Consider the following 27,919-nt stretch of genomic DNA (forward strand, 5'->3'; position numbering starts at 1 on the left):
TTGTCTTCCTCCTTCTGACTTAGTTCACTCAGGATGAGAGTCTCTACTTTCATCCATGTTGTTGCAAATGCCATTATTTTGTTCTTTTTGATGGCTGAGAAGTATTCCATTGTGTATATATACCACACCTTCCTAATCCAATCATCTGTCAGTGGACATTTGGGTTGATTCCATGTCTTGGCTATTGTGAATAGTGCTACAATGAACATGAGGGTGCATGTGTCTTTTTTAAGTAGAGTTTTTTTTCCAGATATATGCCCAAGAGTGGGAATGCTGGGTCATATGGTAGTTCTATGTATAGATTTCTAAGGTGTCTCCAAACTGTTCTCCATAGTGATAGTACAAGCTTACATTCCCACCAACAGTGCAGGAGGGTTCCTTTTCTCCACACACCCCCAGCAGCACTTGTTAGTTGTGGACTTATTAATGACGGCCATTCTGACTGGTGTGATGTGGTATATCATGGTACTTTTGATTTGCATTTCTCTAATAATAAGTGATGTTGAGCATTGTTTCATGTGCTCATTGGCCATCTGTACATCTTCCTGGGAAAAATGTCTATGCAGGTCCTTTGCCCATTTTTTGATTGGGTAGTTGGCTCTTTTGCTGTTGAGTTGTGTAAGTTGTTTGTATATTTGAGATGAAAGCCCTTGTCAGTTGCATCATTTGAAACTATTTTCTCCCATTATGTAAGTCGTCTTTTTGGTTTCTTCTTAGTTGCCCTTGCTGTGCAAAAGCTTGTCACTTTAGTTTGGTCCCAGTGGTTTATTTTTGCTCTTATTTCTGTTGCTTTTGGAGACTTACCTGAGAAAATATTTGTAAGGTTGATGTCAGAGAATTTTTGCCTATGTTCTCTTCCAGGAGTTTGATGGTGTCTTATATTTAAGTCTTTGAGCCATTTTAAGTTTATTTTTGTGATGGTATGAACATGCATTCCAATTTCATTGATTTGTGTGTAGCTGTCCAGGTTTCCCAGCAATGCTTGCTGAAAAGATTGTCTTTTTCCCGTTTTATCTTCTTGCCTCCTTTGTCAAAGATGAATTGGTTAAAGGTGTCCGGTTAATATCTGGGTTCTCTACTTGGTTCCATTGGTCTGTCTGTCTGTTTTGATACCAGTACCACACTGTCTTGATCATTGTGGCTCAGTAATATTGCCTGAAATCTGGGGGAGAGAGAGGCCTCCTGCTTGGTTTTTGTTCTTCAGCATTGCTTTGTCAATTCTTGGTCTTTGTTGTTCCATATATAGTTTTGGATTGTTTATTCTAATTCTGTGAAAAATGTCATGGGTAATTTGATAGGGATTGCATTGAATCCGTAGATTGCTTTGGGTAGTATGGCCATTTTTACAATATTTTTCTTTCCAACCCAGGAACATGGAATATCTTTCCATTTCTTTACATCTTCTTTAATTTCCTTGATTAATATTTTATACTTCTTGACATATAAGTCCTTTACCTCCTTGGTCAGGTGTATTCCCAGGAATTTGATTTTTTGGGGTGCAATATTAAAAGGTATTCCATTTTTCTATTCCTTTTCTAATACTTCATTGCTAATATACTGAAATGCAACTGATTTCTGAATGTTAATCTTATATCCTTCTACTTTGCTGAATTTGTTGATCAGTTCAAGTGGTTTTTGGATTGAGTCCTTAGGGTTTTCTATATATCGTATCATGTCATCTGCATACAGTGACAGTGTTACCTCTTCTCTTCCAATTGGGATGCCTTTTATTTCTATTGTTTGTCTGATTGCTATGGCCAGGACTTCCAATACTAGGTTGAATTCCATGGTGAGAGTGAGCATCCTTGTCTTCATATTCTCAAGAATTGATCACATATTGGGGCACCAAGATAACGTCAACAAATTTAAGAGTACAGAAATTTTTTCAAGTATCTTCTCTGACCACAATGGTGTAAAACTAGAAATCTACCACAGGAAAAGAAGTGAGAAAAAGCCTACAACATGAGGACTAGACAACATGCTACTAAAAAGACAATGGGCCAATGACGCAATCAAGAGGAAATTAAAAATTACCTTGAGACGAATGATGTTGAAGACACAACAACTCCAAATATATGGGATGCCACAAAAGCAGTGCTCAGGAGAAATTCATACCAGTACAGGCCTTCCTCAAAAAAGAAGAAAAATCTCAAATCAACAACTTAACCCACCACCTAAATGAATTAGAAAAAGAACAAGCAATACCTAAATTAACAGAAGGAGGGAAATTATAAACATCAAAAAGAAAATCAATAAAATAGAAACTCAAAAAACAATAGACAAAATCAATCAAACCGAGAGCTGGTTCTTTGAAAAGGTAAACAATATAGACAAAACTCTGGCTAGACTCACCAAGAAGAGGTGAGAAACCCAAATAAACAAAATAAGTAGTGAAAAAGTAGAAGTCACAAAGGATAGTACAGAAATACAAAAAACCATAGGAGAACACTATCAACAATTATATGCCAACAAATTTGACAAGTTGGAAGAAATGGACATTTTTCTAGAGACTTACAGTCTGGCAAAACTGAATCAAGAAATAGATCAACTGAACAGACTGCTCACTAGAAATGAAATTGAATATGTCATAAAACACTCCCTACAAATAAAAATCCAGGACCAGATGGCTTCACAGAAGCATTCTTAAATTAAGGTAAATACATTAATTTCTTAGACATAATGCTGTTTCACACTTAATAGACCACAGGATAGTCTACATATAATGTTTATAGGCACTTCAAAACCAAAAAAAATTGTGTGACTCACCTTCTTGCAGTATTTGTTTTATTGTAGTGGTCTAGAACCATAACTTCAGTATCTCCAAGGTATAACCATAAACATAATTATAAATTAAAGAAGGTATATTACAATGATGTCACAAAATTGTGAAGGATAATAAGAAGTTACTGTGAACAACTGTAAGATGAGAAATTAGATAATCAAGAACAAGGGGATAATATCCTAGAAACTTGTGACCTATCTGAATGATAATAAAGTAGAAAATCTGAACAGAACAATTAATAGTGAGATTGAATCACTAAACAAAAAATCTTTGAAAGAGCTCAGTATCAATTAATTTCATTAGCAAATACTATACTTAAAAATAAAGAAGGCCAATACTTTTCAATCTCTTCCAAAATATTGAAGAGGAAGGATAATCTAAATTCATTTTACGTGGCAAGCATCATCCTGAAACCAAAACCATGTTAGAACATTAAAATAAAACATCAGCCAATACCAGTAATGAATATAGATCCCATAACACTCAACAAAAATGTAGTAAATTGCATTCAAAAGCACATTGAAAGTATGCAACATAATCATATGGGATTTATTTCTGTGACATAAGGATGCTCTAACATACGCAAATCAAGGTGTGTAACAGAATGAAGGATAAAAACATGGTGACCTCAATAGATGCAGAAAAATCATTTCATAACATTCAACATTATTTCATGAGAAAAATTCTTTTAGCATGGGATATAGAAAGAACGGAACGTACCTCACCATAGCCAAGGACACGTATGGCAAGCCCACAACTAAAATAATAGCCATTGTTGAAAGTTTGAAAACTATGCCTCTAAGATTTGGAACAACAGAAACCTACACATGGTCACCATCTTTATCCATTATACTACTGGCAGTCATAATAAGAGCAATAAGGCAAGAAAAATATGTGAAAGGAATCCAGATAGGAAGATATAATTATGTCTTCTGTGGAGAAATGTCTGTTTAGAACTTCTGCCCATTTTTTAATGGTTTTATTTATTTTTTATATAAAGCTCCATGAGATATTGGTATATTTTGGAGAGTAACCTCTTGTCTTTCACTTCTTTTGCAAAGATTTTTCTCCCCTTCTGTGGGTTGTCTTTTCATTTTTTTATGATATCCTTTGCTGTGCAAAAGCTTTTAAGTTTAATTAGGTCCAATTGGTTTATTTTTGTTTTTGTTTTCATTATTCTAGTGGGTGGATAAATAAGATGTCATTGCAATTAATGTCAAAGAGCATTCTGCCTATGTTTTCCCCTATGAGTTTTATAGTAGTTGGCCTTACATTTAGAAGACATATAGAAGGCCAAAAAAAAAAAAAAAAAACATGAAAAGATGCTCAACATCACTAATTATTAGAGAAATGCAAGTCAAAACTAGAATGAGGTATCACTTCACACCAGTCAGAATGGCCATTGTCAAAAGTCTATGGACAATAAATTCTGGAGGGGTGTAGAGATAAGGGGACCCTTATTCACTGCTGGTGGGAAGGTAGATTGGTACAATCACTATGGAGGACAGTATGGAGGTTCTTTAAAAAAATTAAATGTAGAACTATCATATGATCCAGTAATTCTACTTTTGGGCATATATCCAGAAAAAAGCGTAATTTGAAAACATACATACACCCCAGTGTTCACTGCAGTACTATTACAGTAGCCGAGACATGGAAGCAACCTAAATGCCTATCAGAGAAATGAATAAAGAAGATATACGTATATACAATGGGATATTTTTCATCCATAAACATGAAATAATGCCATTTGCAGCATAGATGGATCTAGAGGTTATAATACTGAATTAAGTCAGACAGAGAAAAAGTATCATATCACTTACATGTGGAATCTAATAACAATGATGCAAAAGAACTTATTTAAAAAACAGAAACCAACTCAAAATTTCAAAACCAATCTCATAATTACCATAGGTAAAAGCATTGGAAAGGGGGAATAACATATACAGACTACTGTATAAACTAAGTGATTAACAAGAATCTACTGTATAGCACAGGGAAATCTACTTAGCAGCTTGTGACAACCTATATGGGCCAAAAGACTGGATATATTTATATGTATGTCTGACTCACTTTGTTGTATATCTAAAACAAATATGACATTGTAAATCAACTATACTACAATAAAATTATTTTCAAAAAAATAAGGAAAATCTTCGTTTGCAAATGACATGATCTACATGGAAAATCCTGAAATGAAGTTCCTACCATTGATTAGTTGTAAGTAATCAATAATTTTAGTAGTTACAGGATGTAAAATCAACATATAAAATTGGACCTCTTTCTATATACTAACAAATAAAATTCTGAAAAAGAAATAAAGAATGCATTTATAGTAGCATGAAAAATAATAAAATACTTAGGAATATGTTAACCACTAAAGTGAAATATCTGTGCACTGAAAACTTAAATACATTGATAATATAAATTGAAGAATACACAAATACATTCTTTTTACTCCCATGCTGTACAGTAGAAAAAAATGTATTGGGGAAATAAAAAAAAAGGAATACACAAATACATGGAAAAATATCCTGTGTCCACAAATTGGAAGAATTAATATTGTTGAAATATCCCTACTCTTTAAAACCATCTGTATATTTATGCAATCCATATCAAAATTTTAATGCTATTTTTCACAGAGATACAACAAGCAATCCAAAATTCATATGAAACCACAAAAGACCACAAATAGCCCAGGGAATATTTAGAAAGATGAGTAAAGCTGGATCACACATAATAATTTATAATATATTACAAATCTGTAGAAATCTAAATATTTTGATACTGGCATAAAAACAGATATACATATCAATGGAACATAATTGAGAGCCAAGAAATAAACTCAAACGTATATTGTCAACAAGTATTTGATAGAGGAGTCAAGAATGCTCAATGGGGAAAAAATCTCTTCAATAAATGGTGCTGAGAGAACTGTATATTCATATAAAAAAGAATAAAATTAAACCATGCATAAAAATTAACTCAAATACATTAGAGAAGTAAATGTAAGACCCCAGACTGTAAAACTCTTAGAAGAATAAATACAGAGGGACAAAGCTTCTTGACATTGTTCTTGGCAATTATTCTTTCTGGATATGACATCAAAAGCACAAATAACAAAAGTAAAAAATAATTATATCAAACTAAAAGCTTCTACACAGCAAAAGAAACAATGAACAAAATGAAAGGCAACCTGTGAAATGATATAAAGTATTTGTTAACCTTATGTCTGATGAGGTTAATATTAAAATATAAAAGGAACTCATAAAACTCAATAGCAATGGTGACAGATGTTAACTAAATGGCAAAAGGCTTGGATAGACACATGGAAGGGTGCTCAGCATCACTAACCATCAGGGAAAGGTATTTCACAATCATAATGAGCTATCACCTCACACCTGATATAACGACTGTTATCAAAAAGGATAGAACAAGTATTGGACAGGACATGGAGAAAAGGGCACTGTTGTATACCATTGGTAGGAATATAAATTTGCATGGCCACTATGGAAAACAGTATGAATGTTCATTTACAGCTTAAAAAAAAGATCTACCACGTGATCCATCAATTCTATATCTGGATATATAACCGAAGGAAATGAAATCATTGTCTCAAAGAAATAGATGTGTCCCTATGTTCACCGTAGATAGTAAAAACATGGAAACAGTAAAGTGTCTATTGATGGACAAATGGATAAAAAAATGTGTTTTATATATACACACACACGTATACATATATATACACACACATATACACATATAATATACATATATATACAGACAGATATACCAGAGACCAACACACCACACACACACACACACACACACACACACACACACGCAAATATTATTCATCCCCCAAAGGAAAGAAACCATGACATTTACAAGGACATCCTTGAACCTTGAGGACATCATGCTAAATAAAGTAAGTCGGACAGAAAATGATAAATACTATATGATTTCACTTATATATGAAATCTAAAAACAAAATGAAACAAAACAAAAAAACAAGAAATACCCTCCAAAATTCCTTAAGTTCATTGATATAGAAAATAGATTAGTGATTGCCTGGGGTACAGGGTCGTCAAACTGGGTTAAAGGGGTTAAAAAGTGTAATTTGTAGTTATAAAATAAGTCATAGGGATGTAATAAGCAGCATGATGAAAGTAGGTTGGAGACTGGACCTTGAAACCTCTCATCATGGAAAAAAATATTTTTAACTAAGTATGGTGACAGATGTTAACTAAACATATTGTGGTGGTGAACCATTTTGCAATACATCCAAATATTAAATCATTACATTGTACTCTGCCTAATGTTATGTTCATTTAGCTCAATTAAAATGGGTAAATACAAAATAAAAAATAAATACTCAATAAGCCAAATTTGTAGAACTAGAGAGTACATTGGGTGTTTCTAGGGATGGAAGTGGAGCTGGGATAAATGGGTGAAGGGGGTCAAAAGTACCAATTTTTAGTTATAAGATGATTAATTTCTGGGGATGTCATACACATGTCTCTATTATAGACATGTATATTACATCCCCAGAAATTAATGACAGAACACTGTAAACCAGCTATAATGAAAAAAATCACTATGTATAAAAAATAAAAAAAATAAGTAAATAAATAATACAAATTGAATGAAATAATGCCATTTGCAGCAACGTGGATGGAACTAGATATTCTCATACTGAGTGAAGTAAGTCAGAAACAGAAAGACAAATGCTGTATGATATCTCTTATAACTGGAATCTAATATATGGCACAAAGGAACCTTTCCACAGAAAAGAAAATCATGGACTTGGAGAATAGACTTGTGGTTGCCTGTAGGGAGGGGGAGGTAGTGGGAGGGATTGGGAGCTTGTGGTTAATGGATGCAAAGTATTGCTTTTTGGAATGGATTAACAGTGAGATCCTGCTGTATAGCACTTAGAACTATGTCTAGATACTTACAGTGCAGCACGACAATGGGAGAAAAAATTATGTATAAATGTATGTGTATCTGGGTCCCCATGCTGTACAGTAGGAAAAAATAAGTGTGTTGGGGAAAATAACAATAAAATAATCAGAAGAAAAATTTAAAAAGTGCTAAGAAAGTAAAGCTTAAAAGTTCTCACTACACACACACAAAAAAATGGTAACTGTGAATTTATGGATATGTTAACTAAACTTATTGTGGTCATCACTTTTCAATATATATGTATATCAAATTATTACATAGTACAACTCTAGCATGATCTTGTATATCAATTATATATTAATAAAGCTAAGAGAAAAAAAGGATAGGTCTGTGTAGCAATTGAACAAAATGCTATCCAAGTAAAAAATAATGCTCCAACATTCTAGAAATCTATGAAAGAACCTGTTCATTCATACTTGGAAAATGATGAGAAAATTCAGTATCTAAATATAATGACATTACACATGTTCAATATAGTTGTTGCTAACATTTTCTCTGACCTGGAATATTTACATACACATAATTCCAAGACTTCAGTTTTGCCAAGAATATTATAATATTCAAGCTAGCATTTTCTATGCACTTTATATATCCAGAATCTATATTAAATATTTTACAATGATTTATCTTGTAAATCTTCATTAAAAATCTCTGGAATCAGAATTCTTTTCACTCTCCCCCCTTGACAGTTTACAAAAGTAGAAAAAGAAGCTCAGAGAGTTTGTGATTTAAATAGGTCTATGTGGCTAATAAGTGGTAGAGCCAGACTTTCATACCCAACAGTCTAAACTTAAGTTTATCATTTCACTGCTCTGTTTTGTAGCATCAATAATTGAGAATAGTGCTGCCCTGGGTCAGACCAACATCCCATTTCTTTTTTTTTTTTTTTTTTTTTGTCTTTTTATCTTTTCTAGGGCCACACCCATGGCATATGGAGGTTCCCAGGCTAGGGGTCTAATCAGAGCTGTGGCCACCAGCCTACTCCAGAGCCACAGCAACATGTGATCTGAGCTGTGTGACCTATACCACAGCTCAGTGCAATGCTGGATCCTTAAACCACTGAGCGAGGCTAGGGAGCAAACTCGCAATCTCATCGTTCCTAGTTGGATTTGTTAACCACTGAGCCCCAAGGGGAACGCCACATCCCTTTTCTAATATATGATTAATCCAGGGAGATTTGAGGGAGAATTAGCAGTAGTAGTGAACCCCTTCCTTTTGCAGATTTATGCTCATGTAATCTAGGCTAACTTTGAATTCAGATTAGGAAAATGAGACCACTCCTTTAGAGAACCCAAATCTAACCCAAAATTTTCCAACTTTCATAGGACTACCAAATCTTAGGAATCCCTGAAAAGATATGAGATGGAAAGTGAAATTAGATATTAGAGGGTAAAGAACAAGAGCTAATGAATCCGAATGAATAGATAAAAGAGTTGTATTTCAGGGAGCAGCTCTTAACCATTAACATTTTCCTCTAATGAGTCAGTCTCAGGTTGATAGTGGCTGAGGAGTGGGAGGATATGCAGTCAGCTTGGCTTATGGCCAGAGCAGAGAAACATCTTCTGCACTTAATGCTAAGGTTGACCTTGGGGTTTTATCAATATTATGTAATCATTATTCTCATTTGATGGTGGCAACTTTATGGAAAGTTGAAAATTTTCCAACTTTCATAGGAAATCCCTGTTGATTCCCTAATAATGTCTACTGAGCATTGCATGTAAATTACAAATACATATTTACAATTACAGAAGTTTCCCTATTCCTAGTCACTAAGCATCAAACTTTTAATAGAGTCTCCAGAGAAGACTCTCAGATTCAGTATTATAGTCTCAAGAGAGTGTTAATTGTCTGTGTACGTCCCCAGTTAACAAGCGAACAAGAATATAATGGTATCTTTTGATGAACAGAAATTTTCGTTTTGATGATCTAATTTATCATTTTTTTAAATGATACTGCTTTCTATGTCCTGCTTAGACACTTTTGTCTACCAATGATTCTTGAATATAGTCTTAGTCTTCTTCTAAAGGGTTAATGATTTTAGCTTTTAGGTTTAGACCTATAATTTTGAAACAGTTAATGTGTATGATAAGAGGTAATGATTAAAGTGGTTTTTTTCTCAGTTGCATGTTATGTTGAAAAGACTTAGTTCCTCTATTGGAATGGTTTCAAGCATTTGTTAGAAATCAGGTTCTTCATATGTGTGAGCCTACGTCTGGGTTCTGTTTTCTTCCATAGATCTGCTTGTATAGACTTATTCCCACATCCCACCATATGAACGCTCATAGCTTTATAGTTAGTATTGAAATCAATCAGTAATACTCCAATATTTTTTTCAAACTTGCTTTGGATATCCTAGATTTTTGCATTTTATTTAAATTTTAGAGTTGGCTTATTGATTTCTACACAGAATCATAATATATTGATTAGGGAGTTTCCATCATGGCATAGTGGAAACAAATCCAACTAGGAACCATGAGGTTGTAGGTTTGATGCCTGGCCTCACTCAGTGGGTTAAGGATCCAGCATTGCCGTGAGCTCTGGTGTAGGTCGCAGATACAGCTTGGATCTGGTGTTGCTGTGGCTCTGGCGTAGGCCAGCAGCTACAGATACAATTGGACCCCTAGCCTAGGAACCTCCATATGCCATGGGTGTGGTCCTAAAAAGAGAAAAGACAAATAATAATAATAGAAATATATTGATTAAAATAACATTGAATCTATAGATAAATTTGGGAAGATTTAACATTCTAAAGATATTGAATGTTTCAATCCATGAACAAGGTATATTCCATTTTTTTCTGGGTTCTTCTAATGTCGCACTGCAATGTTTTATATAAATCAGAATATAGGTCTTCCACACCTTTTGTTAAATTTATTCCTTAGAAGTTTATGATTTTTCTAATATTCTAAATAAGAATTTACTTTTTATTTTATTTTACAAGCATTTCTTGCCAGCACATATAAATATGCATTATATATGCGTAATATATAAAACATATTTTTATTAAAAATAAATTTTTATTCTGAAACTTTACTAAACTAACCTGTTAGTACCATCATTATTTTATGGGTTCCTTATAATTATTATTATTATTTTTTTTGTCTTTTTTGCTATTTCTTTGGGCCGCTCCCATGGCATATGGAGGTTCCCAGGCTAGGGGTCAAATCGGAGCTGTAGCCACTGGCCTACACCAGAGCCACAGCAACACGGAATCCGAGCCGCGTCTGCAACCTACACCACAGCTCACGGCAACGCCGGATCGTTAACCCACTGATCGAGGCCAGGGATCGAACCCGCAACCTCATGGTTCCTAGTCGGATTCATTAACCACTGTGCCGTGACGGGAACTCCTCCTTATAATTCTTTATGTAAACAATCATGTCCTCTGAATAGAGAGAATTTTGATTCTTTATTATCTTTATGCCTTTATTCTCTTGACTTATTGCAAAGTGTAAGACCTCCAGTAAAATACCCAGTAGAAGTGGTAAGAATAAACAATCTTATATTTTTTCCCAGTGTAAGATAAACCATTAAGTATTTCACCATTATGTATAAAATAAGCTATATGTTTTACATAAATGAACTTCATCAAGTTGAGGAAATTCACTTCTTTTTTTTTTCCTTTTTTAGGGCTACACCTGCAGCATATGGAAGTTCCCAGGCTAGGGGTCACATCAGAGCTAAAGCTGCTGGCCTATGCCACAGCAATGCAGGATCTGAGCCATGTCTGCAAAGTATGTATACTGCAGCTCACCACAATGCCAGATCCTTAACCCACTGAGCAAGCCAGGGATCAAAACCACATCCTCATGGATACTAGTCAGATTCATTTCTGCTGCCCAACATGGAATTCCCAGGAAATTCCCTTCTATTTATAGACAGCTACTAGCCTTTTTAAAAATAAAGAATGCATGTTAGATTTTGTTATATGCTTCTTTGGAGATACTGAAAGAATTATATATTTTTGTTCTGTTAATATGAATTAAAATGATTCATTTTTAATTATTTTAATTCATTTTAAACTAATCTTGCATTTATGAAATGAAATCACCTTGGGATATAATTTCTTTTATATTTCTGGACTTGATTTCACATAAATGAAATCATATAGCCCAAAATCTTTTGCATCTGGATTTTTCCACTCACTGTAACTATTTTGAGATTCATCCATATTGTTGCATATACCATAGTTCATTCCTTTTTATTGCTGAGCACTATTCCACTATATGGCTGTATCAGGTTTTTTAACCTATTCACTTATTGATAGACATTTATATTGTCTTCAGTGTGAGGCTATTCATCATAAAGCTGGCATGAACAATAGTCTACAAGTCTTTGTGGGAACATATATTTTCATTTCTCTGTGGCAGATGTCTAGAATTGTGGGGTCATGATGGTAAGTGTATGATGAACTTGTTAAGAAAATGCCCAATTTTTTTAAGGCTACACCTGCAGTATATGGAAGTTCATGGCTAGGAGTTTAATTGGAGATGCATCTGCCAGGCTATGCCCATGTCACAGCAACAGCAATGCCAGATCTGAGCCACATCTGTGATCTATGCCACAGCTTGCATCAATGCCAGACCCTTAACCCACTAAGGGAAGCAGGGATCAAACTCTCATCCTTACAGACACTATGTCAGGTTCTTTACTGCTGAGCCACAATGGGAACTCCCTATATTTTTTTGAGTATTTGTACCATTTTACATTTCTACCAGAAACATCTGAGCATTTCAGTTGCTTCACTTCCTGGCAACACTTGGTATTGTCAGTCTTTTCACATTTAACCCTTCTAACAAAGGTGAAGTGGTGTCTGTGATTTTAATTTGCATTTCTTTGATGAATAATTGTTAACCATCTTTTCAGGTTTTACTGGCCATTAATTTGTCTTCTCTTGTGAAGTGTATGTTCATATATAATACCATTTAAAAAATGGATTATTGAATTCTTATTGAGTTGAAAAGTTCTTTATGTATTCTGGATACAAGTCCTTAGATAGTTGTCTTGCAGTAATTTTCTGCAAGTTTGTGGCTTCGATTTTTCACTTTCTAAAACGTTTTTTAAGAGCATGTGTTTATATTTTGATCAGGTTCACTTATCAATTTTTTCTTTTATTGGTATTGTATTTTATGTGTTCTCCAAAAAATAATTGACTACCCTCAAAGATGCAAAATTTTCTAGTTTTATTTTAGGGGTCCTATAGCCCAGATTTTATGGCTTTTTATTTATTAATTTTTGTGTGTGGTGTGAAGTAGGAATTGAGATTCATGTCCTCTATATGAGGAAAGAGCAAGGAGCTAAAAAGTATTATTCTCAAACTTCGAAAATTCATGAAATTTGCCTTGATAGGTTTTGTACTTTCTTGAGACATGTCACCCTTTCTTTCTTTCCTATTTCTCCCTTTTTGAATGGGAATGTTCATCTTATGCCTATCCCACAATTATAGTTATTTGCTTTTACAGGATCATAACTGAAGAGAAACTTTCCTCAGGTTGACTCATACATTGAGTCTGAGTATATACCTGAGTGTAATTTATACCTTGAATTACCCATATTGGATTTAGATGATATCTAGATGAGATTTTGGACTTTACATTTTACATTTGATTCTGGAGCAAGTTAATACTTTTGGGGTTGTGGTTTGGAATGGATGTATTTTGTAAGTGAGAAGGACGTCATTTTGGGGTGGAGGAAGATTCCCCTGTTATGGACCAGTGATCTATGACATATGGATAAATGAACCCCCAATGTTATGAACTGAAAGTTTGTGTCCCTCCAAGACACATATGTTGAAATTCTAACCCCTAATGTGTGTTAGACTTTGGGGGCTCTGAGAGGTAATTAGGTCATGAGAGTGCATCTCTTATAAGCGGGATTAATGCCTTTGTAAGAAGAGGCAGGAAAGAGCTTTCTTTCTGTCTCTGCTCTCCGTTATGTGAAGATACAGTGTAAAAGCATCCATCTGCAAACCAGGGATGAGACTCTCACTGGAACTTTACCATGCTGGCACCATGGTCTCTAATGGTTTAGAGAACTGTTAAAAATAAATTTCTATTGTTGACAAGCTATTCAATTTATGATATTTCATTATAACAGCCCAAGCTGATTAAGACATCGTCTCTTCACTTTCAACTTGATGGTATGTTTTGGACCTGAAGTGAATGTCTTGCAGACAGCATTTACTTAGATTATCTGTTTTTATCTGTTTTGTCAGTTTTTATCTGTTCTGTCAATCTATATCTTTTTTTTGGAGTGTTTTGTCCATTTTTGCTTAAAGTAATTACTGATAAGAAAGGTCTTACTTCCATCATTTTTTATTTTGTTTTTTAAATTTTTATTATACTTGATTTACAATGTTATTTTTGTTTATTATATGTCTTTAGCTTTTTTTTGTCTTCATTTTCTGCATTATAGTCTTCTTTTGTAGTTAGTTGGGTTTTTTGGTAATGAAATGCTTAAATTCCTTACTTATTTCCTTCTCTGTGTATTCTTTTATTCTTCATAATTACCATGTCTAACACCATAAATTTACAGCACTCTGATTTCAGTTTATACTAGCTTAACTTTAATAACATACAAAAACTCAGTTTCTTTAACAGCTCTGTCTCTGCTTTTTTCTTGTCGATGTCGCAGAATTAGAACTTTATACATTATGTGTCCAAAAACACAAACTAATAATTTTGGTGCATGAGTCCCGTAAATCATGTAGAAAATAAAATGTGGAGTTGCCAACAAATTATAATAATACCAAATTATGGAAAACAACTTTCTAAAAAAAATATTAGTTTCTAAATCTTGTATAAAACAAAAGTTGGAATAAAGTGTCATTGTTAGAATATGATAGCTTTTATAATTGCCTATATATTAATTTTACTGAGATTCTTTATTTCTTCATACACATTATGACGTTATCATCTAGTGTTCTTTTACTTCAACCTATAGGACTCCCTTTAGCATTTCTTGTGCCAAAGTTCTAGTATTAATGAATTCTTTCAGTATTTGTTTATCTAAGAATGTCTTAATTGTTCCTTCACTTTTGAAGAAATTTTCTCAGATATGGGATTCTTGGTTGAAAGTTTTTCTTTATGCACTTCCAGTATATTGGCCCATTGCTTTTGACCTTTAAGGTTCTTGATGAAAAATATACTGATAATCTGTTTTTATTAAAGTATAATTGATTTATAGTGTGACAATTACTTCTGTACAGCATAGTAACCCAATCATACACACATATGCATTTTTTTTCTCATACTGTCTTCCATTATGTTCTATCTGAAGACATTGGCTACAGTAGGTTATACTGAAAATCTAATTGAGGATCGCTTGTATATGAAGAGTTACTTCTCCCTTTCTGCTTTCCAAATTCTCTCTTTATCTATGGCTTTTGGCAGTTTGATTATTTGTCTCAAGGTGAACTCTTTGAGCCCATTCTGCTTTTAGTTTGTTGAGGTTCTAGAAGTTTGTGTTCATTTTTTTCATGAATTATCAGAAGTTTTCAGCCATTTTTTCTTTACATATTCTCTCTGCCCTTTTCTCTTGCTCTTCTTCTGGAATTCCCATTTGTGGCTATTGGATTTCTTGATGGTTTCTGATTGATCCCTGAGGCTATGTTAGCATTTCTTCAATATTTTTCGTTTCAGAGTTCCCTTTATGGCCAAGCATTAATGAACCCGACTAGTACCCATGAAGATGTGGGTTCAATCCACTCAGTGATTAGGCAAACAGCATTGCCATGAGCTGAGGTATAGTTTACAGGCATGGCACAGATCTGGCATTGCTGTGGCATAGGCTGGCAACTTCAGTTCTGATTTGACCCTTAGCCTGGGAATTTCCACAGGTGTGACCCTAAAAATACAAAAAAGAAATTCCTTTCTATTCCTCAGACTTTATAGTTTCCATTGGCTTATTTTCAAGTTCACTGTTTTTTTTCTTCTGTCTGTTTAAATCTCTTCAATTCTCTCTAGAGAATATTAATTTCCATTATTGTGTTTTTAAGCTCCAAAATTTATTTTTTTATTTCTTTTTAGATTTCTGACTTTTTGCTGATATTTACATTTTGTTTATGCATCATTTTATTGACCTTTGCTACAACTTCCTGTAGATTCAAAAAGCCTTTAAGATAATTATTTTAAAGTATTTATCTACTACATCTGCCATCAGGTGTTTTTCAGGGAGAGTTTTGGTTTATTTATTTTTTCCTATGAATGGGTCACACTTTCTTGTTTCTTTGCATGCATTGAGATTTTTGTTAAAAATGGTATTTGAATCTAACAATATAGTAACTCTCAAAGTTAAGTTCTCACCTTATTCAGGGTTTACTGTTTTCTGTTTTTATTTTTTTCTTGATGTAAGATGTTCCTTTGTTAAGGATCAGCTTGAGGTATAAATTTAAGGCCTTTCATGTTTTTTTCTCGACCTGAACTTTTCTCTGGGCATGCATAGTAGCATTCTTATTTGTCCTAAATTTGTGTTTGCTTTTGGTTTGGGGATTTTTTTTTTCATTATTAAAGTTTTATTGAACTATAATTAATTTAAAAATCTTGTGATATTTTCTACTTTACAACAAAATGATTCAGTTTTACATGTACACACATCTGTCCTTTTTCAGATTTTTTTTCCCACATAGACCATCACAGAATATTTGGTAGCGTTCCGTTTGCTATACAGCAGGTCCCTGTTGGTCAACCATACCATATACCACAGTATATATATGCAGTTGTACATGGGATTATTTCCTTAATTTTTCTTTCCAATAGTTCATTGTTAGTGTTTAAGGATGCAAGAGATTTCTACATATTAATTTTGTATCCTACTACTTTACTGAATTAATTGAGGAACCCTAGGTGCTTTTGGTAGCATCTTTAGGATTTTCTATATATAGTGTCAAGTCATCTGCCATGAGTGAATAGTTTTACTTCTTCCTTTCCAATTTGGATTCCTTTTTTTTCTTTTACTTCTCTGATTGTCATGGCTAGGACTTACAGAACTGTGTTGAATAGAATTGGCAAAAGTGGACATCCTTGTCTTGTTCCTGATCTTAGTGGGAGTCCTTTCAGCTTTTCACCATTGAGAATGATGTTACCTGTGCATTTGTTATATATGGCCTTTATTATATTTGAAGTGAATTCCTTCTATCAAAAATGGGTGTTGGATTTTGTCAAAAGCTTTTTCTGCATTGATTGATATGATTATATGGTTTTTATTCTTCAATTTCTTAATGTGGTGTATCACACTGATTGGTGGCTACTGAAAAATCTTTGCATCCCTGGGATAAATCCAACCTGATTATGACATATGATCCTTTTAATAGACATTTGCATTTGGTTAACTAATATATTGTTGAGGATTTTTGCAGCTATGTTCATCAGTGATACTGGCCTGTAACTTTCTTTTTTTGTGTGGTACCCTTGTCTGATTTTGGTATCAAGGTGGTCATGACCTCACAGAATGAGCTTGAGAGTGTTCCTTCCTCTGCTATTTTTGGGAAGAGTTTCAGAAAGATCGATGTTAACTATTCTCTGAAGTTTCGATGGAATTCACCTATGTAGCCTTCAGATCCCAGACTTTTGATTTTTGGAATATTTTCTTGATTTTATGATTTTTATTTTTTCCATTATAGTTAATTTACAGTGTTCTGTCAATTTTTACTGTACAACAGATTGACCCCATCATACAAATATACATGCATTCTTTTTTGAACATTATCCTCCATCATGTCCCATCACAAGTGACTGGATGTAGTTCCATGTTCTGTACAGCAGGATCTTATTGCTTATTCACTCCAAATGCAATAGTTTGCATTAACCCCAAACTCCCAGTCCATCCCACTCCCTCCCTCTACCTCTCCCCTTCCCCCTTGGCAACTGCAAGTCTGTCTCCAAGTCCATGAGTTTCTTTTCTGTCGAAAGCTTCATTTGTGCTCTGTATTAGATTCCAGATATAAGTGATATCATATGGTATATTTCTTTCTCTTTCTGACTTACTTCACATAGTATAGGAGCCTCTAATTCCATCCATGTTGCTGCAAATGACATTATTTTGTTCTTTGTTATGGCAGAGTAGTATTCTACTGTGTATATGTATGTACATGTGTGTGTGTGTGTGTGTGTGTATATATATATATATATATATATATATATATCATCTTCTTAATTCAGTCATTTACCAATGGACCTTTAAGTTGTTTCCATCTTGGCTATTGCGAATAGTGTGTCAGTGAACATACAGGTGCATGTATCTTTTTCAAAGAAAGTTTTTTTCCAAATACATACCCAAGAATGTGATTTCTAGGAAGTTTTTTAATCACATTTTCAATTTCAGTACTTGGGATTGGTCTTTCCATATTTTTGGTTTCTTCCTGGTTCAATCCTGGTAGATTGTTCGTTTGTAAGAATCTGTCCATTTCTTCTAGGTTTTCCATTTTATTTTCATATAGTTGCTTGTAATAGTCTCTGATGATGTTTTGTATTTCTAAGATGTCCTTTGTAACTTCTCTTTCATTTATAATTTTATTGATTTGAGCCCTTTCCCTTTTTTTCTTGATAAGTCTGTCTGAGGTTTCTCAATTTTGTTGACCTTTGCAAAGAACAAGGTTTTAGTTTCACTGATCTTTTCTATTGTTTTCATTGTTTCTATTTAATTTAAATTATGCTCTGATCTTTATGATTTCTTTCCTTCTACTCACTTTGCATTTTGCTTTTTCTTCATTCTCTAGTTGCTTTAGGTGTAAGGTTAGGTTGTTTATTTGACATTTTTCTTATTTCCTGAGGTAGGCTTTATTGCTGTAAAGTTCCCTCTTAGAATGCTTTTGCTGCATCCCATTTGTTTTGATCATTATCATTTATCTCTAGGTATTTGTTAATTCTCTCTTTGATTTCCTCAATGATTCATTGGTTGTTCAGTAACATATTGTTTAATCTCCACATCTTTGTGTTTTTGTAGGTATCCTTGTCCTGGATTTCTAATACAGGTTTGTGATCAGATAAAAATACTAGCTTTGATTTCAATTTTCTTACATTTACTGAGGCTTGATTTGTGGCCTAGAGTGTAATCTATCCTAGAGAATATTCCATATACACTTGAGAAGACTGTGTCTTCTGCTGCTTTGGGATGGAATGTTCTATAAATATCTCTCAAGTCAGTGTGGTATAATGCATCATTTTAAGTCTTGGGTTTCCTTGTTGATTTTCTGTCTGGATGATCTATCCATTGCTGAAGGCGTGGTGTTAAAGTCCTCCATTGTTATTGTGTTGCTGATTTCTCCCTTTAAGGTTGTTCACAGTTGCCTTAAATATTAAGATGTCCCTATGTTAGGGGGGTATTTATTTACAATTGTTCCATTTTCTTCTTGGATTCATCCTATAATCATTATGTAATGACCTACCTTGTCTCTTGTAATCGTATTTATATTAAAGTCTTTTTTGTCTGATATGAGCATTGCTATTCCAGCTTTCTTTTGAATTCTGTTTGCATGGAATACCTTCTTCCATCCTCTCACTTTCAGTTTTTATGCATTCCTAGAACCGAGGTGTATCTCTTGTAGACAGTATATATGAGTTATGTTTTTTGGTATGCATTCATGAAGTCTATATCTTTTGGTTGAAGCATTTAGTCCACTTACGCTTAAGGTAATTATTGACATGTTTGTTCTTATAACCATATTGTTCATTGTTCTGGGTTTGTTTTTGCTGAGTTTTTTTTCCCCTTTTGTTTTGTTCTCTTATCTTGTGGTTTGATGACTACATTTAGTGTTTGTGTTTGGGTTGATTTTTCTTATTTGTGTATGTATCTACCATGGATATTTGGTTTGCAGTTAACATGAGGTTTTTGTATAGGAATATAATATATATAAACTTGTTTTAAGTTGTTGATCCCTTAAGTGAAAATGTATCTCCAGTATTGTGCATTTGAACCCTCCCCTTCTCATAACTGCAGGTTTTGGTATCATACTAGTGTGTGAATTATTTCTTACTATATGTTTGTCTTTACCAGTATGCCTTGTCATTTGTAAAAGTTCTTGTTTCTAGTTGTTTTAAAACTTTTGATTTCTCCCTTAAATCTGAATGAGTACCTTGCTGGGTAGAGTATGCCAGTTGTAGGTTTTTTCATTTCATCACTTTAAATTTATTGTGCCCCTCCATTCTATCCTGCAGAGTCTGCTGAAAAATCAGCTGGTAACCTTATTGGATTTCTTGTGTGTTATCTCTTGCTTTGCCCTAGCTGATTTTTTCTTTGTCTTTAATTTTGGTCAGTTTGTATCTTGAGGTATTCCTCATTGGATTTATTCTATATGCTATTTTTTGTGCTTCTTGGATTCAAGTGAGTGATTCCTTTCCCATGTTAGGGAAGGTTTTGGCTATTATCTCTTCAAATATTTTTTCCAGCCCTTTCTCCCTGTCTTCTCCTGGCACCCTCTAATGAGAACATTGGTGTGTTTAATGTTGTCCCAGAGTTCCATTAGACTGTCCTCATTTATTTACATTTTTTCTTTATTCTGTTCTGCATCAGTGATTCACACCAATCTGTTTTCCACCTGACTTATTCATTCTTCTGCCTCCTGTATTCTGTGATTTGTTCCTTCTAGCGAATTTTTTATTTGTTATTGTGCTTTTCATATCTGCTTGTTTAACCTCTAAATCTTCTATTGCTTTGTTAAATGTTTCTTATATTTTATTGATCTTTGCTCCAGTTTTTTTTTTCTGATATCTTGGAACATCTTTACTATCATTACTCAAAAGTCTTTTGTCATGGAAGTTGCTTATCTCCAGTTCACTTAGCTGTTTTTCTGGGGTTTTATCTTCTTCCTTCTTCTTGCTCATATTTCTCTGACTTTTCATTTTGTATAGATTTTGGTGTGATCTCCTTTTTGTAGGTTACAGGCTTGTAACTTCTTTATGGTGTCTTCCCCCTTGTGGGTAAAGTTGAAACAGGATCTTGTGACAGGCTTCCTGATAGGAGGAACAGGTGCTTGCTACTGGTAGGTGGAGCTGATTCTTTTCCCTCTGGTGGGTGGGGCTTTGTCTCTGGGTGTGATTAGAGGTGGTTTTGTGTCTTGTAGGACTTCAGGCCAAATGTTTGCTGATGGGCCTTGCTGTTTCCCATCCTATTTGTTGCTTGGTCTGGGGCGTCTCAGCACTGATGGGTGGGACCAGATTATTCCAAAATGGCTGCATATATGAGATTTCACACTGAGTATTTTTCTGAGCCCTCTGCCTCCAATGGCTTGCCCCCAGAGCAGGGAACAGCCACCCCTTGCTTTCCCAGGAGACCCTCTAAGACCTGTAGGTAAGTCTGACCCAGATTCTTACAGAGTCCCTGCTTTGCCGTGGGACCTAGTGCACATGAAACCCTGTGTGCACTCTCCAGTAGTGGAATCTCTGTTTCCTCCAGTCCACTGGACCTCTTGTGCTCAAGATGCTGTTGACTTTCAATGCCAAATACTTTGGGGGCTCCTCCTCCCAATGCTAGACTCCCAGTCTCTGGTCTCCCCTGGTGTTCAGAAGTCTCACTCTTGTGGTAGAGCCTCTGCTATAAAGTTATTTTCCAGTGTGGCTGGGTATGTGACTGCTTATGTGATGAAAGTGCCCCCCCTACCATCTTGATGTGGTTTCTTCTTTGTCTTTAAGTGTATGATATCCTTTTTGGTAGCTTTCATTCTGTTTTCCTTTTGGTTACTAAGCAGTTAGTTGTAATTTTAGTATTTTCATGAGAGGAGGTGAACTTGAGTCCTTCTAATCTTCCATCTTGTCTCTTCTCCTTGTGGTTGCTTTTGAATGTATTCATCCTTAATATTTGACTCAAAAAAATGGGAGAAATTGGACAATTAAAGGAAGGGAAAGGGTGCCAGCTTTTTAAATTCTCTGTAAGTCACTTTAGTCTGAAAGTGTTAGACTCACAACAATAGTGGAATGGCCATCTCTTCTTTGTCTTCATATCTGTGATCAGAATTGCTGATCATCCATCACTGCAGAAATCCCCACCTCCCAATATGACTGTATGCAAGGTGCTCCGGGAAACACATGCACAGCTGCCTGCCATGGGATTAGGACTGGGGATGGGTAGCTACTACTTGCTCAGTGCAAAAATTGACCAAAATTAACTATAATTTACTGTCCAAGCCCTCCCTGGACATTGTAAGCCTGCAATAGACTCTAGAGTTTCATAGTGTTTCTATTAGAAAATTTTTTTCAGTGTTTTCTAATTGTTTAGATAGGGAGTAATATTTCTGGTGCTCTTACTCTACCATCTTTCCAGAATTCTCTCCTGCTTTAAAAAATCTATTCAGATAATCTTGAACATGTAATGGAGACTCTTAATTCCCACCTCTGACATTGTCAGAGAATACATTTCAAAGTTTATTGTGTCTTCCAGAATCAGCATATTTTAATTTTTAAGTCATAATTTTTATAAATTATCTAAACAGTTTATTAAGATGTCTAATATAACAAATTTTATCTAGTTGTTTCTATATATAGTAAAAATACAACAGAAAAGTAGTGTAGCAATTACACAAAAAATAGTAGAAGTCAACAATGTCTTCAAGGTAAGGAAAAATTTATTTATCCAATAATCCTTATGTATATGATTGAAATGAAACAAATTTCAAGTAAATGTTCCATCATTATCATGAAATTTGAGTATAATTAAAAATACAGAATTTTTTCCTTTTTATTATTTTGTTACATAGTATGAAGCAATATTCTTTTGTACAAAAAATAAAACAGAAAAGTTTATCCAAGTTTCGTATCTAACAAGGAAGTTTATGTTCATGCAGAGCAAATTCTATCTTCTACTGAGTATCTGGGCCAAACTCAGAATTAATTAAGAGATAAGAGCCATGAACTCAAAAGATGAGAACATATCACTGCATAGAAATTTTTAAAGTTGTGGATTTTAACTATTCTGCTGCAGAATTAGAAGAATAAAAATGTAAAAGTGCGAAATATTTTTATGTTTTTTTTTATTTATTTTCCCACTGTACAGCAAGGGGGTCAGGTTATCCTTACATGTATACATTACAATTACATTTTTTCCCCCATCCTTTGTTCTGTTGCAACATGAGTATCTAGACATATTTCTCAATGCTATTCAGCAGGATCTCCTTGTAAATCTATTCTAAGTTGTGTCTGATAAGCCCAAGCTCCTGATCCCTCCCACTCCCTCCCCCTCCCATCAGGCAGCCACAAGTCTCTTCTCCAAGTCCATGATTTTCTTTTCTGAGGAGATGTTCATTTGTGCTGGATATTAGATTCCAGTTATAAGTGATATCATATGGTATTTGTCTTTGTCTTTCTGGCTCATTTCACTCAGTATGAGATTCTCTAGTTCCATCCATGTTGCTACAAATGGCATTATGTCATACTTTTTTATGGCTGAGTAGTATTCCATTGTGTATATATACCACATCTTCCGAATCCAATCATCTGTCGATGGACATTTAGGTTGTAATTAAATTAAATTAAATTAAAATTATTTTTATGTTTAAAAGACCCTTTCTCTTATACTATCGTCTTTAACTCTCACAACAGTATTTTTTTTTTAGATATACTGATATTTTTTCACATTCAGCAGATGGAATAAATTCAGGTTTAGACTTTCCCCAAGTCATATAACCTATTTTATCTAGGTTTTCACACTAGAAATCTAAGTAGCTTTCTATTATTTTATAAAGTTTAAAAAATTATAGGATAAAATTCAATTTTGAGCTGCCATAATATTATGATTGGTTGACTGCATTCTGGAGCCTACGGTACTTACCTGATGGTCTTAGTATCAATTCAGTTGAAGTTCCTGAAGACAGCCTGCTTCCAACAGCATAAGTTATGCACTGCTTCTCATGTGGCATCTTAAAATCTATTCCTTCTTTAATTTGTGCTTGAGAAATAGAAATCTTTATTTTTGAACTCTAAGCTTCCTTCACTATGAAGTATTCATTATTTTTTCAAGTATCTCTCTAGTTTGTTGAATCATGTCAGCTATTTGGATAGATATATTTGTGATTTTATGTGTCTACATTGATGATTAACCTTTTTGCTAATTATACGTCTAGATGTATTATGGATACATATGCACATGTATGTATACATGTAGGTTTATATTTATATGTAGATATATATCTGAATAAGAAATCATTTAGATATTAAACAAGTTTTAATAATATTAGACCCTTGTAAAATCTTGTAAAATTATAAATTTATAAAAGTTAATTCACTGTCATTTTAAAAATTTATGCATAGTTGATTTATGATATTGTATTAATTTCAAGTGTACAGCAAAGTGATTTAGTTATATTTTTCAGGTTATTGTCCATTTTAGGTTATTACATGATATTAAATATAATTTCCTGTGCTATTCAGTAACTCCTGTGGCTTATCTATTTTATGTACAGTAGTGTGTATTTGTTAATTTCATGCTTCTAATTTATCTCTTTCCTCATCCCTTTACCCTTTGGTAACTATAAGTTTGTTTTATATGTCTGTGTGTCTCTTTCTGGTTTTTATATAGATTCATTCATATTATTTTTTAGATTCCATGTATAAGTGATAGCGTATGATATTTGTCTTTGACTTACTAAATATATTATCTCCATACCCATCCACATTGCTGAAAATGGCAATATTTCATTTTTTATGGATGAGTGATATTCAGTTGTGTATATACACCACATCTTCTTAAGCCAGTCATCTGTCAATGGACATTTGGATTGTTTCCATGCCTTAGCTATTATAAATGGTGATGCTATGAACATTGGGGTGTTTGTATCTTTTAAAATAAGAGTTTTCTCCAGATAATATGCCCAGGAATTGGACTGCAAGATCATATGATAGTTCTGTTTTTACTTTTTTAAGGAACCTCTGTACTGTTCTCCATAGTGGCTGAACCAGTTTACATCCCTGCCAATAGTGCATGAGGGTTCCCTTTCTCCTCTGTTACATTTTGGTGCAAGAAACAGAAATCACTACACATATATCAGAAAAATGAAAAAAATAGATGCTTTAAGAAATCATTAGTCTTTATTTTCAGGGTCACAGTTCTAATGCTTTGTCAAGAAGTGAAAAAACTGCTGCTAACATCACTTTCACTGCTAGTGCAACCTGAGCTTACCACTCCAAAAAAGGTGATTACTAGAATTGGAACATAAAGGGTATATGATGTCCTACTTATGTCATATCGAGCCTACTTTATCACTTATCCTTGGAGAGAAAATAGCATATGCCCTATTTTTCTTTATAAATGCTATATGAGATTGTCAAAGTGAAAGAATCTAATCCACATATATAATGCCAGTTATCAATGAGTCTAGATTAAGCAATTTATTAGTTTTGTAGCAATTCACTATAGATAAAAAGAAAATAAAGCAAAGACAAGGGAGGGAAGGGAAGGGAAGAGAAGTGGAAAGGAGAGGAGAGGAATGCAACAGTATGAGAACTTTACTCTTTTGTTCTAAATCATTAGTCTCTAGTAAAAAAAGGAAATTGTTGTAGGAGGTATAAATCACTTGGCTTTTGTCACTTTTTCTTTCTTTGTGAAGATAATGAGTTTGAAATTCTTTCTTGTTAAAGAATTGGCATAATGAATTTAAAATGTCCTTGCATGCTTTAAAATATCTTTATCATACCAAGAGAGTGGAGTGCAATGGATGATTTCAAACAACAACAAAAAGCACTCATAAGTGAAATATCTAAGTCAGTAACTTATCATATCTTGATAGATATTTCTTGTATGCTTTAAAATACTGCGTTCTTCTTCTCTTCTTTGCAATGTTCCATAATGTCAGTATGTTTGTTTAGTTGCTATTAGTAAAACCACTTCAGATTTTTTTCTGGCTTTTGCATGATATATTTTCTCATCTTTTTAACCTTTAATTTATTTGGGACTTATGTTGATCTTTATATTTAAGATGGTTTTTGTGTAAACAGTGAATGGTTGGGTCTTACTTTTTGTTTCAATCTTCCAGACTTATATATTTTGAAGTCTCTTTAACACTCGCTGTACACTTGGTTAATCTTTCTTTTTCTTGAAAAATAAGGGAAATATTATGATCGCATTGTCAGTTATTGATGTCAAATAAGTCTCACATCGAGAGTACCTGCAGAGAGGGGGGTAAATATCACGTTGTTACAGCCAGGGGGACATTTTGTATCTGAAACTTTTTTGAGAATGGTGGAACAAAAAAAGTTATTCAAATAATTGATACAGGAAGTTCCCATCGTGGCTCAGTGGTCAACAAATCCGACTAGGAACCGTGAGGTTGTGGGTTTGATCCCTGGCCTTGCTCAGTGGATTATGGATCCGGCATTTCCATGAACTATGGTGTAGATCACAGACGTGGCTTGGATCCCACATTGCTGTGGCTTGGGTGTAGGCTGACAGCTACAGCTCCATTTATACCCCTAGCCTGGGAAACTCCATATGCCACAGGCACAGCTCTAGAAAAGACAAAAAAAACAAATAAAATAAAGTGTTGATACAGTACAATATTTGACAATCAGTTTTTTCTAATGGACATATTTCCTTCCCATTAACCTTATTGAAATTAGAGAATGAGATTTTGATTGTTTATCATCACAGTCAGTTGTGGTTCCTAAGAGAGTTATAGAAAAGTACACAATTCTTCATCCTTTGAAACAAATGTCATTATTGACATCTACATCTACCTGTCCTAAACAGGGAGGAAAGTAGAATGCAAAAGGTGAAAACTTTTAGAATATTTTCATAGTACTGTTTAAGTAGGGAGTGTAGACATTTCTCTTTGATTTGTTGCGGGGAGCCAAGGAGATACAGGAGACCAAGGAAGGGAACTAGCCTGATGGCACATTTCCGAAGGCAGGGTTCCTAACCTAGGAAAAAAAGCATACCCACCGGCACAGTTCTGAGGGCAGGTTTAGAAATAGGGAAAAGGACTTACCCGGTGGCACAGTTCTGAGGGCAAGTCTAAAAACAAGGAGGCTCACCTGCTATCCTGACAACAGTGGCAACAATAACAAAATGAAGGCTTTGCACAATAGTGCAAGAATAAAAATTGCTTTTTGGAAAATTCAGTCTTTCCTGTTATGTACTTATCATTCATCTTTTTCTGTTATTTTTTTGTTATTCTTTGTTATTTTTCTATGTTGTTTTGTGTTTCAATAAAATTGGAACTACAAAAATTGGAACAGTAAGAAAATAATAAGGGTTTCACCTTGGTGAAATTCCCCCTATTCAGATCTAATGGAAGCAAAAACAAAGTGTTCACTGTTTTGTTACAAGTAAGAATAGGTTTTAGAGTTAGGTCATTGTGGAGTGTACAATAGGTTAGAATAGAATAATAACATACATTATTCTTGATGGAAAAAATAATAATCTTGCTTTTAATAAATTTTGTAGGAGGCTTTTAAGTTTTAGGAAATTAAGTTGCTTTGATATAAAAAATATTTTCTCATACTGTCCCCTGACCATAATGCTTTGAAGTGAGTACCCTAAGCTTTAATCTAAAAAATGAGTTTTTGTAAATGTTAAATTCTTGTGCTTGTGACCTTTCTAGTTGTTAAAGATTAGCTTAAAACAATAACGGGTGGTGCTTGCTAAGAGTAACCACAAGATGTTTTGTACAGAATTGCCTTATTTTCAAATAATTTTTTTCCACATAATGTTTTGTACCCATATAATTGTACATGATGTATTGTATCTGTTAGTTTTAATTAAAATTCTTAGAACACAATGTATATCTACTGTACCATGTAGTCTAAAATTTAACCATTGAGAATATGATTTAAGCACTGTGATTTATGTTACAATTAATCTGTCTATATAAACTGTTACCTATGCTAATAAAATTTGAGCAGTCCAGCACCCTGAAAGAAGGGACAAAGAGGCTGTCTCCGAGTGCTTCGCCGACACTGTCTATCCCTGGAGGGGTACCCTGGCTGCTGGAGCTGGACTCCAGCAATTTGTCTCTAAATATTTTGCTATTATAACAATTTTGATTCACTAGTTATTTTATTTGTCCTTTGTCTTTTTAGGTCTGTACCTACAGCATATGGAGTTTCCCAGGCTAGGGGTAGAATCAGAGCTGTTGCTGCCAGCCCATGCCAGGGCCAAAGCAATGCCAGATCTGATCCTCAACTTTGATCTACACCACAGCTCCTGGCAATACTGTAACCTTAACCCACTGAGTGAGGCCAGGGAACAAAC

The 27,919-nt window shown here is 34.1% G+C and overlaps 1 protein-coding gene across 4 annotated transcripts in view; it reads left to right on the forward strand.

The window, feature by feature from the left end:
- LOC146397788 (uncharacterized) overlaps window positions 1–27,919 on the forward strand; it is a 797,689-nt gene that overhangs the window by 309,102 nt on the left and 460,668 nt on the right. The window lies entirely within an intron of this gene.

Source organism: Sus scrofa, chromosome 13 (genome assembly GCF_054392235.1).
Source record: "Sus scrofa isolate SSC_HxYL_T2T_F1_AM1 chromosome 13, Sscrofa_HxYL_maternal_Yorkshire_Landrace_v2.0, whole genome shotgun sequence".
Classification (NCBI taxonomy): domain Eukaryota; kingdom Metazoa; phylum Chordata; class Mammalia; order Artiodactyla; family Suidae; genus Sus; species Sus scrofa.